The 11026-nt window shown below is 41.2% G+C and overlaps 1 protein-coding gene across 3 annotated transcripts in view; it reads left to right on the top strand.

Annotated features, from left to right (window-relative positions):
- Nucleotides 1-11026, top strand: part of HS2ST1 (heparan sulfate 2-O-sulfotransferase 1) — a 162996-nt gene that overhangs the window by 102470 nt on the left and 49500 nt on the right. Inside the window, exon 1 of one of the 3 annotated variants that reach the window (XM_015562055.1) lies at nt 4544-4660. The exons of the other annotated variants lie outside the window; for them this stretch is intronic. The gene's annotated coding sequence lies outside the window, so the exon portion shown is untranslated. Of the gene's footprint in view, nt 1-4543; nt 4661-11026 lie in introns of those variants that run through there. 3 annotated transcript variants of the gene reach the window in all.

The following is an 11026-nucleotide window of genomic DNA, read 5'->3' as shown; positions in this document are numbered from 1 at the left end:
GATAAATTCCTAGAAAAATACAATATACCAAAACTCAATCAGGAAGAATCTAAAAATCTCAACAGGCCAATAACCATGGAAGAAATTGAAGCAGTCATCAAAAAGCTTCCATCAAACAAAAGCCCAGGACCAGACGGCTTCACAGGGGAGTTTTACCAAACATTCAAGGAAGAACTAAAACCTATCCTCCTCAGACTACTACAAAAAATTCAAGAGGAAGGAACACTTCCAAGCTCATTCTATGAAGCCAGCATCACCCTAATACCAAAACCAGGTAAAGACAACACAATGAAAGAGAATTACAGGCCAATATCCCTCATGAACATAGATGCCAAAATCCTCAACAAAATGTTGTTGTTGTTTTTTAATAGAGGGTCCATTATGAAGATTTGCTTGATCAAATCACTGGCCACTGATGACTGACTCAACCTTCAAATCTCTCTCCTTTTTCCTAGTGGGGAGGGGCTGACACTAAGCTGAAACTTCCAACCTTCTAATCACGTGGCTGGTTCCGCTGATAACCAACCCTCATCCTGAGGCTACCTAGCTGATTTCTAAAAGTCACTGCATTAACATAAATTTAGATGTGATTACAAGGGGCTTGTTATGAGAATAACATAAGACACATTTTTGTTTTATGGTTCTGGAGCTATTTCAGAAACAGAGGACAGAAGACCAAATATTATAACAAAAAATGTTCCTTTCATTCTTTACACTTAGGAAATTACAGTAGTTTTAGGAGCTTTGGCCAGAAGGTGGGGTAAAAACCATATATATATTTGGGTAAATACAGTTCAGCCTATAATGAGATGTTTAGCAGTTTTAAGCATTATTCTATAAAGATACACTGAGTCCTTTCCTTCTACCTTTACTGTCTTTGTTTCCTAGGTACACCTTCCCTCCCATTTAGGGTAACCTTTTCCCCTACCTCAGATACTGGCTAGGAAACTAGTTAAAGGGGGTAATTTAAGGGATTTAGTGGAAAGTGTTTACCTGAAGATTTCCATTGATTTGTCTTTAGTATCATGTCTTTCATTACATACTAGTACAAATGATACAGGGAGATGCAGGCCAAGCCTACCAGCCCTCCGCATACTTGTTTTGAATTTGCAAGAGGTACACAGTTTAGACCTTGTTCATGGACCACATGATATTCATTCCTCCTCTTAGCCAATAATTGCATTTCCTACAAAGCTTTCATCTTCTTCAGTGAATCAATCCCTTTTTGGATAAAATGAAGAATGGTACATAGCCTTTTAAGTTAGGGTACTCAGCTTGTCAAATTCATATCTTTCAAAGAAAAAGCTTACCAGGTAATGGTAATCGACAATATTATTTTTGTACAGATGTAGATATCACAGATTGACCATCTCTGACTATATTTCAACACAAAGTTTTGTTCTCATTTATTTTATGCCAATTAGAAAATGTACTGCTTCTTATACTATACCGTCTTCAAGATCACAGAACGGTTTGGGGTGACAGTTTTGTATTTTGAGATAATTTACTGGTATGTGAATGAAGGGATGAAGTATGCTGTTTTAGCACAGGCTTTCCAAATTTATTTTGAGAGATTAGAAAGGAAAAGTAGTAGAATGGCTGAAGTCACTAGGTCTATTTTGATAGAGGTAATTTTAATTTGACAAACAATTGACTAGTTTTATTAAGTGGAAAAATTGATATTTTTATTTTTTAAAGATAAATTTTCTTCATATTAAAAACAAAATGCAAATTAACCCTAAATTACATTTTTAAAACCTATCATATTTAGAAGATTTAAAATATTTACAACAAACTGTTTCAATGGGAAAACAGACATCCTCATACATTGTTATGAGACACAGAGGAAGGGGGAGGAGAGGAAGAGAAACATTGATGTGAGAGAGAAACATCCATTAGTTGCCTCCTGTACATGCCCTGACTGGTGATCAAACCCAAAACCTATCAACTGAGCCACTCAGCCAGGGCAAGAATAGTTAGGTATTTTTGAGGGAAGTAGTTTTTTTCCTGATACTGGTATTCATACCAGATGTGCTAATCTGATTAAGACACACAGCTATGTTATAATTACAGATCTCCATTAAATTTTGGTTACTTACACAGTTTCCAGTGAAGCCTTTGTTTATTGGTCTTTGCTTTCACTGAGATATGTTGTCTTCTAATGAGGAATACTTGTAGTTGTTTTGAAAGCATGCTTTAACACACAGCTTTTGTAAATATATAGTAGGACCATACTTTCAAAACACTTTCTTTTGCGTAAGGGCAGACATTGGGGGAATTATGTGAATTGGTTTACACAACAGCACTATAGTGATTTTTGGAAGTTAAATAAATGTTAGTAAATTGTCTTAATATTTTAATACCTTTATTTGAGGAGCTAAAGTTTTACATTATTAAAACAAATATCCCAAGCAAGAATTTTATAAAATTATTCAAAATCTATAATTTGGTTGCAGTTTTTGTTAAATAAGGACTATCTTATTAAATAGAAAACAAAACTTATTGGCAGTTTCGTAGAAGTTCTTTTTGAACTATTTTTTCATATCATCAATTCCGAGATTTAAATTGTCTGACCTACTTTCACTGGCATTTCAGGGGTGGAGTTTAGGGAATATTTAGCAGTGTTAGATGTGTGAAGTCTGCACTGCAACCTCTGGATGAATGGCAACATAAAACTGGGGTCTTCGATTACCGGCCTAACAGAAAAAAGGTAATAGTTGCATAAAGATCAGAAAACTCTTAATTACAATATTTTTAAATGTGATGAAACCCACTTCTTAATGTTTATTTTTAATATTGAAATTAAAGTCAACTTGATTTTCTGATTTACATTAATCATAATGAACCTTCCACAACAATGTTATATACATTTGAAATGTGTATAGAATTATTTTGCTTTATATTTTTACCAGCCATGAAATTGAGGAAGTTCAATTAATTCTAATTGAGAGCAGTACAGATTTTTGGTTACAGAATACTGTTGGAATGCCATGTCAATTTTCAAGCACTGTGTAAGCAGTGTTAACCCATTAACCCTTTTCTCTAGTTGGAATTCTAACTAGCATTTATTCTTGTGTGCGGCTTCCACACACTTCATTTAGTGTCCACTTTCTTTTATCAGTAAGTACAATTGCATAATTAAATTATTGTGGTTTTATATTGTAGCTTACTCAACATCTTGGAGATTTGTAAGATAAGCACTAAAATTGAATCACTTTACTACTAAGCAGTGGGAGGGAAGAATACAGTAGACAACATGTTTGAAATTATAGGAAAAAGGTATGATTTTTGAAACCTGAATGAGAACTAGGATATAGAACTTTCTCTCTCAACTAGAATCATATCCTAGAGCAGGGGTGGGCAACCGTTTTGTGAGTGCGTGCCAAAACCAGCAAAATCTCTGACTCAAAATTCTTCTGTATGCCAACCCTAATTTTTTGAGAACATGCTATGCCTACTTGATATCTCTTTTTATAAAAAAATATATTTTATTGATTTTTTACAGAGAGGAAGGGAGAGGGATAGAGAGTTAGAAACATCAATTAGAGAGAAACATCGATCAGCTGCCTCCTGTACACTCCCTACTGGGGATGTGCCTGCAACCAAGGTACATGCCCTTGACCGGAATTGAACCTGGGACCCTTGAGTCCACAGGCCGATGCTCTATCCACTGAGCCAAACCGGTTAGGACATTGATATCTCTTAAGGTGAATGTAGATGAAGAACCTTGAAGAAATAATAAAATTCATTCGAGCGACAAAAACACAGTATATGATGGTGAAAAATACATTTATTTTTTAATGTATACATGTTATGTAAAATTATTTATTTATCTAAGATGCACCTACACTGAATTTATCTGAAAAATAAAAAAGTCGATATTAAGAAAAAAATTGTAAATAGATTATAAGAGAGGATTTCGCGTGCCAGCAAAAGTTACTGGCGTGCTATCTTTGGCATGCATGCCAGGGGTTGCCCACCTCTGTCCTAGAGGTTGATCAAAATAGGTGCTAATATAATTAGAAAAACCATTTTTAACACAATAGCATGATTTTATACTGAGAAAATGAAAATAAAAAGATCCTGTTTTGTAATATAATCCACATAGCTAAACTTTAATAACTGGTAGAGATCAAAGTTGCATATCATTAATTGAAAAGGATGGTAGGGTGTTTTTTTTTTAATGTTTATCAGAGTAGGACGTAAGTTTTTAAAATGTTAAGAAATATGGCCTTAGCCTGGCCAGTGCGGTTCAGTGTTTGAGCATTGACCTATGGACCAGGAAATTGAGGTTCGATTCCTGGTCAGGGCACTTGCCTAAGTTCCAGGCTTGATCCCCAATAATGGGGGTAGGGGCGTGCAGGAGGCAGCTGATCAATGATTATCTCTCATCATTGATGTCTCTATTTCTCTCTCCCTCTCCCTTCCTCTTTGAAATAAATAAAAATCTTTTTAAAAAAATACTGCTTTAGATATCTGGACGTATTGTGGCATTAATTGTTACCTCCCTCCCACTTCTCAGGTCTAAGATTCCTTTGAAGGAACACACAATAGAGGATAACAATCAAGAAAAACTACTTTCAATAGATCATTCAGATGTCTCTACTAGGGAAGTGATTTTCCTGTCAGGAGAACTTCAAATTGAAACCCCCCAGCTGAGGTAATATGAGCAGTGATTTCTAAAAAGTGAATCAGAAAGCTCAAAGTCCCACACAGGTATGTCTGGGCCAACTATGAGAGCCAGGGTAAAAGCCTACTGGGCTCGAATCACCCTCAGGTCATGGCACTTCCACATTTTTGGTTTTTTTATTTATTTGATTTATTTACAAAAGACTTTATTAGCGGAAGAAATAATTCCACTGTCTTTAAAACATAATTTGAATATCCATTGTAGAGCATTCTCACAAATACCACTTTTCCTGTCATGGTTGGCATACTCAGTTTGGGGGAAAAAAAATTTTAAGGGCTTGTGCTCTCTATTCTTACACAAGAAACTGACAACATTGTGTTGTTTACCATCTTGTAAATAAAGTGTGGAAAAATTAGAAAGTGAATTAGAACCATACGTTTTGAATATTTAAACAGTGGACATCTATATATTGGGTAAACACACATATACACACTTTTGCAGAGTCTGATTCTGAGAGGATAACAACATATTTTTAAAAGAATTTCTAAATAGCAGGTACTTTGAGTGGAACAGCCTGTGACTGATACATCATGGAACGCTGCTCCAGGAATGAGGACCCATTACTCCTAATTCCACTAGTGGCATTCCCTGACCCCCCACAGTGAAAGGCCACGGGCTGCCCTTACCTTGAGCGTGCAACCTCTCCAATCTGGGACCCCTCAAGGGATGTCCGACTGCCTGTTTAGGGATCGGTCCTAAACCGGCAGTCAGACATCCCTCTCACAATCCAGAACTGTTGGCTCCCAACTGCTCACCTGCCTGATTGCCCCTAACCGCTTTCTGCCTGCCAGCCCAATTGCTGCCTAACCACTCCCCTGCCAGCCTGATCGACGTCTAACTGCTCCCCTGCCAGCCCATCACCCCAAACTGCCCTCCCCTGCTGGCCTGGTTACCCCCAACTGTCCTCCCCTGCAGGCCTGGTCACCCACAACAGCCCTCCCCTGCCAGCCATCTTGTGACCACATGGGGGCGGCCATCTCATGCAGGGTGTGATGGTCAATTTGCATATTACCTCTTTATTATATAGGTTTGGTTGGTTGAAGAGGATTATAAGGGAGGAAAATAAGTTTAAAAACAGAAAAGTTGATATATATATCCTATGTAATAAAAGCCTAATATACTGAATGTTCAGTCGTTCGGTCATCTCTTCAACCAATCAAAGCATAATATGCTAATGATATGCTAAGGATGCTCAATCACTCGCTATGATGTGCCCAGGGGCAGTCAACTGGTTCATTAATTGCTATGACTTGCACTGACTACCAGGGTGCAGACAGTCGACCGGTTGACTAGTCGCTATGATATGCACTGACCACCTGGGGGCAGACACTCCGACCAGTAGGTTAGCTTGCTGCTGAGGTCCAGCTGATCAGGACTGAGCAAGACGGTCTGGACATGCCCTGGAGCCCTCCCATGGCCACTCCCTGGCTGGCCAACCTCCGGCGTCCTTCCCCGGCCCTGATCATGCACCTGTGGGGTCCCTCAGGCTGGCATGAGCCCTCTCCTGATCGTGCACCTGTGGGGTCCCTCAGCCTGGCATGAGCCCTCTTGCAAGCTGGGACTCCTCGGGGGATGTTGGAGAGCCGGTTTTAGCTCAATCCCACAGGCCAGGCCAAGGGACCCCACTGGTGCACGAATTCATGCACCAGGCCTCTAATTTATATATATATTTAAATTATGTACACACACACTAGAGGCCTGGTGAAACACACACACACTCTCTCTAGAGGCCCAGCGCATGAAATTCGTGCATGGAGGGGAGGGGTCCCTCAGCCCAACCTGTACCGTCTCCAATTGGGGACCCCTTGGGAGATGTCTGACTGCCTAAACCACAGGGATCTGGCCTAAACTGGCAGTTGTACATTTCTCTTGTAATCTGGGACTGCTGGCTCCTAACTGCTCACCTTCCTGTCAGCTTGATCACCCCTAACTGCCCTCCCCTCCCAGCCTGGTTGCCCTAACTGCCCTCCCCTGCCAGCCTGATCTCTCCCCCAAATGCCCTCCTCTGCTGGCCAATTTGGTTCTGATTGGTCAGTTTCTATGCCAGCATCAAAAAAGCTCTGCCTCCTAGGCAGCCATTGGCTCCCCACAGCACCCAGATTTGGTTCTGATTGGTTGGTTTCAATGCCAGTTAGCATCAAAAGCTCTGCCTCCTAGGCAGCCATTGGTTCTTCACAGCACCCACATTTGGTTCTGATTAGTCGGTTCCTATGCCAGACAGCATTTCAGGGCCTATCTCTGGCCTGATCGGAGAGGCAGGATGAATAGCAGCCCCCGCAGAAGCCAGGAGAGAAAGAAAAGCCAGCTGCTAGGAAAGCTCAGAAAGAAAGAGGGAGAGAAAGAGAGAGGCAAGTACTGATCAACAGCTGCCACTGAGGTTGCGGATCTGACCCTGCCTCTCTCTCTGGGTCTCAGCCTCCTGGACAGTCAGTGCTGGGTCACCCAGGCTGCAGCAGAGCAGTCATTGCTGGGTTGCCACAGCAACCCAGCGCTGACTAAAGGACTTCCTGGTTGGTCAGCCTTTGGTTGTGATCCGTTGTTACAACCCTGGCCTTTTATATATATATATTTACTGCTGCCATTCTTTTATTATTTTTCTGCTGAAAAAATGTATCTTCTATAAAGTGTTGAGCTTTGTTTTATTTTTTAACCTTTATTAAATTTAGAGGCTATTATATGCAAAGGTAAAAAATTTGCCCTATAAATATCTGGATATTCTAATTTTGGACATGAGAAACAAACCTTCCTAATTGTTTTCTTTTAGATTGAATTCATTCTTGTGGGGCTAGTGATGCAGGGGGTACTTGGTTGTTTTTGTTTGTGTTTTGTTCTGATGGTGAAATAATGTGATGATGTTTGCAAGAAGTTGATCAAAAACAAGGCTTGCCTGTGAAATAATAAATTATCCAAGGAGTTTCTGACCTAGATTTTCTACCTTAATTTGTTCTATAATTTCCTTGACATCTGATACAAAATTATGGGTTACAGTGCTCTTTACATCTAGTTCATACCTATCCCTAGGCCACCTCAACTCCAGGGTCTCTAGGGTACTCATATACAGAGTTACTATGGGCACATGTTGGTTTAAAGTTGATGGGGTATTTTTGTAACTCTTACTGCAAGCCATGTTGCAGTTTTGCCACACTAATTTTAAAGACTGTTTTCTTTCGTCATTGCTTTGCACTGGAACATATATATAGTATCTCATTTGCTGCCTAGTTAAATCTTAAATGAGCTTTCTGGTTTACCTTTTGTAATCTTATCTCATTATTTTTATCCTCTGGATTAATATTTTCAAGAAAATCACAAAATATTTAGCTTAGTAATATCTATTTTGGGATTTTTCTTGAGTAGCAAACTAATGTATTTGTACTATAAGGAAGGTATGATTAATCCTTCAGGTAACCTAAATTTAACCATGTAATGCTTTCCTTATACTTTGTTATATCTTGCATGAATAATAAAGAAGCAAAAATTTCACAAATGTTTCTTTTCTTCCAGTATCCTGAATATAGAATGGTACTGTAATAATTGTATATAATCTTATGCATAAGGTATAGTGGAAAGCTTTTATCTTCAGGGGATACTTCCCAAGACGCCCAGTGGATGCTTGAAATGGTGGCTAGTACAAAACCCTATGTATACTATGTTTTTTCCTATACACACACACACACACACACTTGATAGTTTCTCTTTGGCATATTCCAATTGTCAGCATCACTACTTTTGCATTTTGAGCCATTATTACAATAAGGGTAACTTGAACACAAGTAATTAACTGTGATACCCAAACAGTTCATCTGATAACCAGGGTGGCTACTCACTTGACTACAGAGTAAACAGCATATATGGTGTGGATATGCTAGACAAAGGTCTAATTCACATCCCAGATAGGACAGAAATGGATTTCATCATGCTACTCAGAATGGAATGCAATTTAAAGCTTGGTTATTTCTGATAGTTTCCACTTAATGTTTGGGGAACTGAAAGCGTAGAAAGAAAAACCATGGGTAAGGGGGACTACTGTACTGAAAGTCAGTTGCTTGACTCCAGAGTCTCGTACACTAAGAATAAGTTAATTGGTTCTCAGAGTTCTCATCTGCAAAATGGAATGGGCCTAGATTCAAAGAAATACTTATGCCCTCACCCTAATAACCAAGACCAATTAAATCAGACTCTCTGTAGTAAAGCCCAATTGTTCACATTTTCTAAAGCTCCCAAGATGGTTCTCATGTGGAGTCAGGGTTGAGAACCACTGATCTATGAGACAATACTTGCCATTCTACAAACTTTATTACAAGTCCATGAGGACTGTAGAGCTTCTTCCAGAATGCAGATCAGCTAAAGCATTATTGTGCTACTTAGTTTGGCTAATTTTTTTTTTTAGTAGCAAGACTTTATTGATTAAGGAAGTAATGAATTGAAATTACACTCATGTGCAGAGTCCTTATTTGTTCTTAAGGGAGCACTTTGGCACTTATCTTTCCTAGTTCTTAAATTCTGTGACTGAATGCTTAATATTTAGTTGTTTAAAATTTGCTGAAGTCATTATTGCATTATTAATTAAAATTATAATAAGCTAAAGAATGTTATTTAAATCATAGAAATGGCCAGGTTTGAAAAGTTAAAAATACAAATGTTGGGTGATAGTTGCTTTAAAGAACAGATGAAAAAGTTTAAGTGTCAGTCTTTCAAAATTGAAAATGTAAAAGAAAAAGGAAAATGTTTCACGCCCAGCTGGTGTGTTTGAACATCAACCTATGAACCAGGAGGTCACAGTTCAATTCCTGGTCATGGCATATGTCTAGGTTGTGAGCTCAATCCCCAGTAGGGGACGTGAAGGAGGCAGCTGACCAATGATTTCTCTTGTTGTTTTGTCTCTCTCTCTCTCTCTCCCTTCCTCTCTGAAATCAATATAAATATATTTCATTGATTTTTTTACAGAGAGGAAGGGAGAGGGAAAGTGAGAGAGAGTGAGTTAGGAACATTGATCAGAGAGAAACATCGATCAGCTGCCTCCTGCACACCCCCTACTGGGGATATGCCCGCAGCCAAGGTACATGCTCTTGACTGGAATCGAACCTGGGACCCTTCATTCTGCAGGCCAACGCTCTATCCACTGAGCCAAACCAGTTAGGGCTAAAAATATATTTTGTAAAGAAAAAATGTTTCACTCTATCACCATATTATACTTAAAATATTTTGTCATAATTTACAGCTCAATGCACCATTCTTTCTTATCACAAGAGATAATTGAATTACACATAGTTAATTATTAACAACTAGAGGACTCATGCCTGAAAATTCATGCATTAGAGGGGATGTCCCTCAGCCCGGCCTGTCCTCTTCTCTCAGTCTAGGAGCCCTCAGGAGCGGGAGGCAACCTGGCGATCAGGGGAAGGTGACGCCCCATCACACCTCTGCTACTGCCACTGCCGGCAGCACAAGCCTCAGCCAGCCCTGGTTACCTGAGCCTCGGGCCGGCCTTGGGCGGCCGGGCAGCCACCATCCAAGGCTTGCCTGTGCTTTGGGCTGGCCCTGGGCGGCTGGGGGTCTGAGGGGACTGGGGGTCTCTGGAGGCAGGTGCGCGGAGCGTCCAGGCCCTCCTAAGGGCAGGCCCAGCCTTGCCATGCACCTGCTGCTCCAACAGGGCTGAGGGGACTGGGCATCGCCATCTCGTGGCTGTGGTTGCTGCCATCTTTGAGGGCGGGGCAGTCAGTTAGCATATTCCTTTCTTATTGGATGTGGGCGCATCATCTTTGCGATGGCGTGAGTGTCAATTAGCATATTTCCTCTTTATTAGATAGGACTAGAGGCCCGGTGCACAAAAATTTGTGCACTCAGGGGGGAGGGGGGAATCCATCAGCCCGGCCTGTGCCCTCTAGCAGTCTGGGACCCCTCGGGAGATAACGCCCTGCTGGCTTAGGCCTGCTCCCGGGTGGCAGAGGGCAGGCCCAATCCCTAGGTGCAGCCCCTGGTCGGGCTCAGAGCAGGGCCGATTGGGGAATTGGGGCGCCGCCCCCGTCATGCACAGAGCACGGTGAATTGGGAGGTTGCGATGCCACCCTCAGTCACGCTCAGGGTAGGGCCGATTAGGGGGTTGGGGTACCACCCCCTGTCACACTCAAGGCAGGGTCGATGGAGAGTTTGCGGCGCCACCCCCTGTCACGCACAGAGCAGGGCCAGTCAGGGGGTTGGGGCGCTGCCCTCTGTCACGCACAGAGCTTGGCCCATCAGGGGGGTTGGGGAGCTGTCACACACAGAGCAGGGCGGATCAGGGGGTTGGGGCGCCACCCTCTATTACCCACAGAACAGGGCCGATCAGGGGGGTGGGGC

Source organism: Myotis davidii, unplaced genomic scaffold (assembly GCF_000327345.1).
Source record: "Myotis davidii unplaced genomic scaffold, ASM32734v1 scaffold156, whole genome shotgun sequence".
Lineage (NCBI taxonomy): Eukaryota > Metazoa > Chordata > Mammalia > Chiroptera > Vespertilionidae > Myotis > Myotis davidii.
This window is presented reverse-complemented; position numbering and strand designations above follow the sequence as displayed.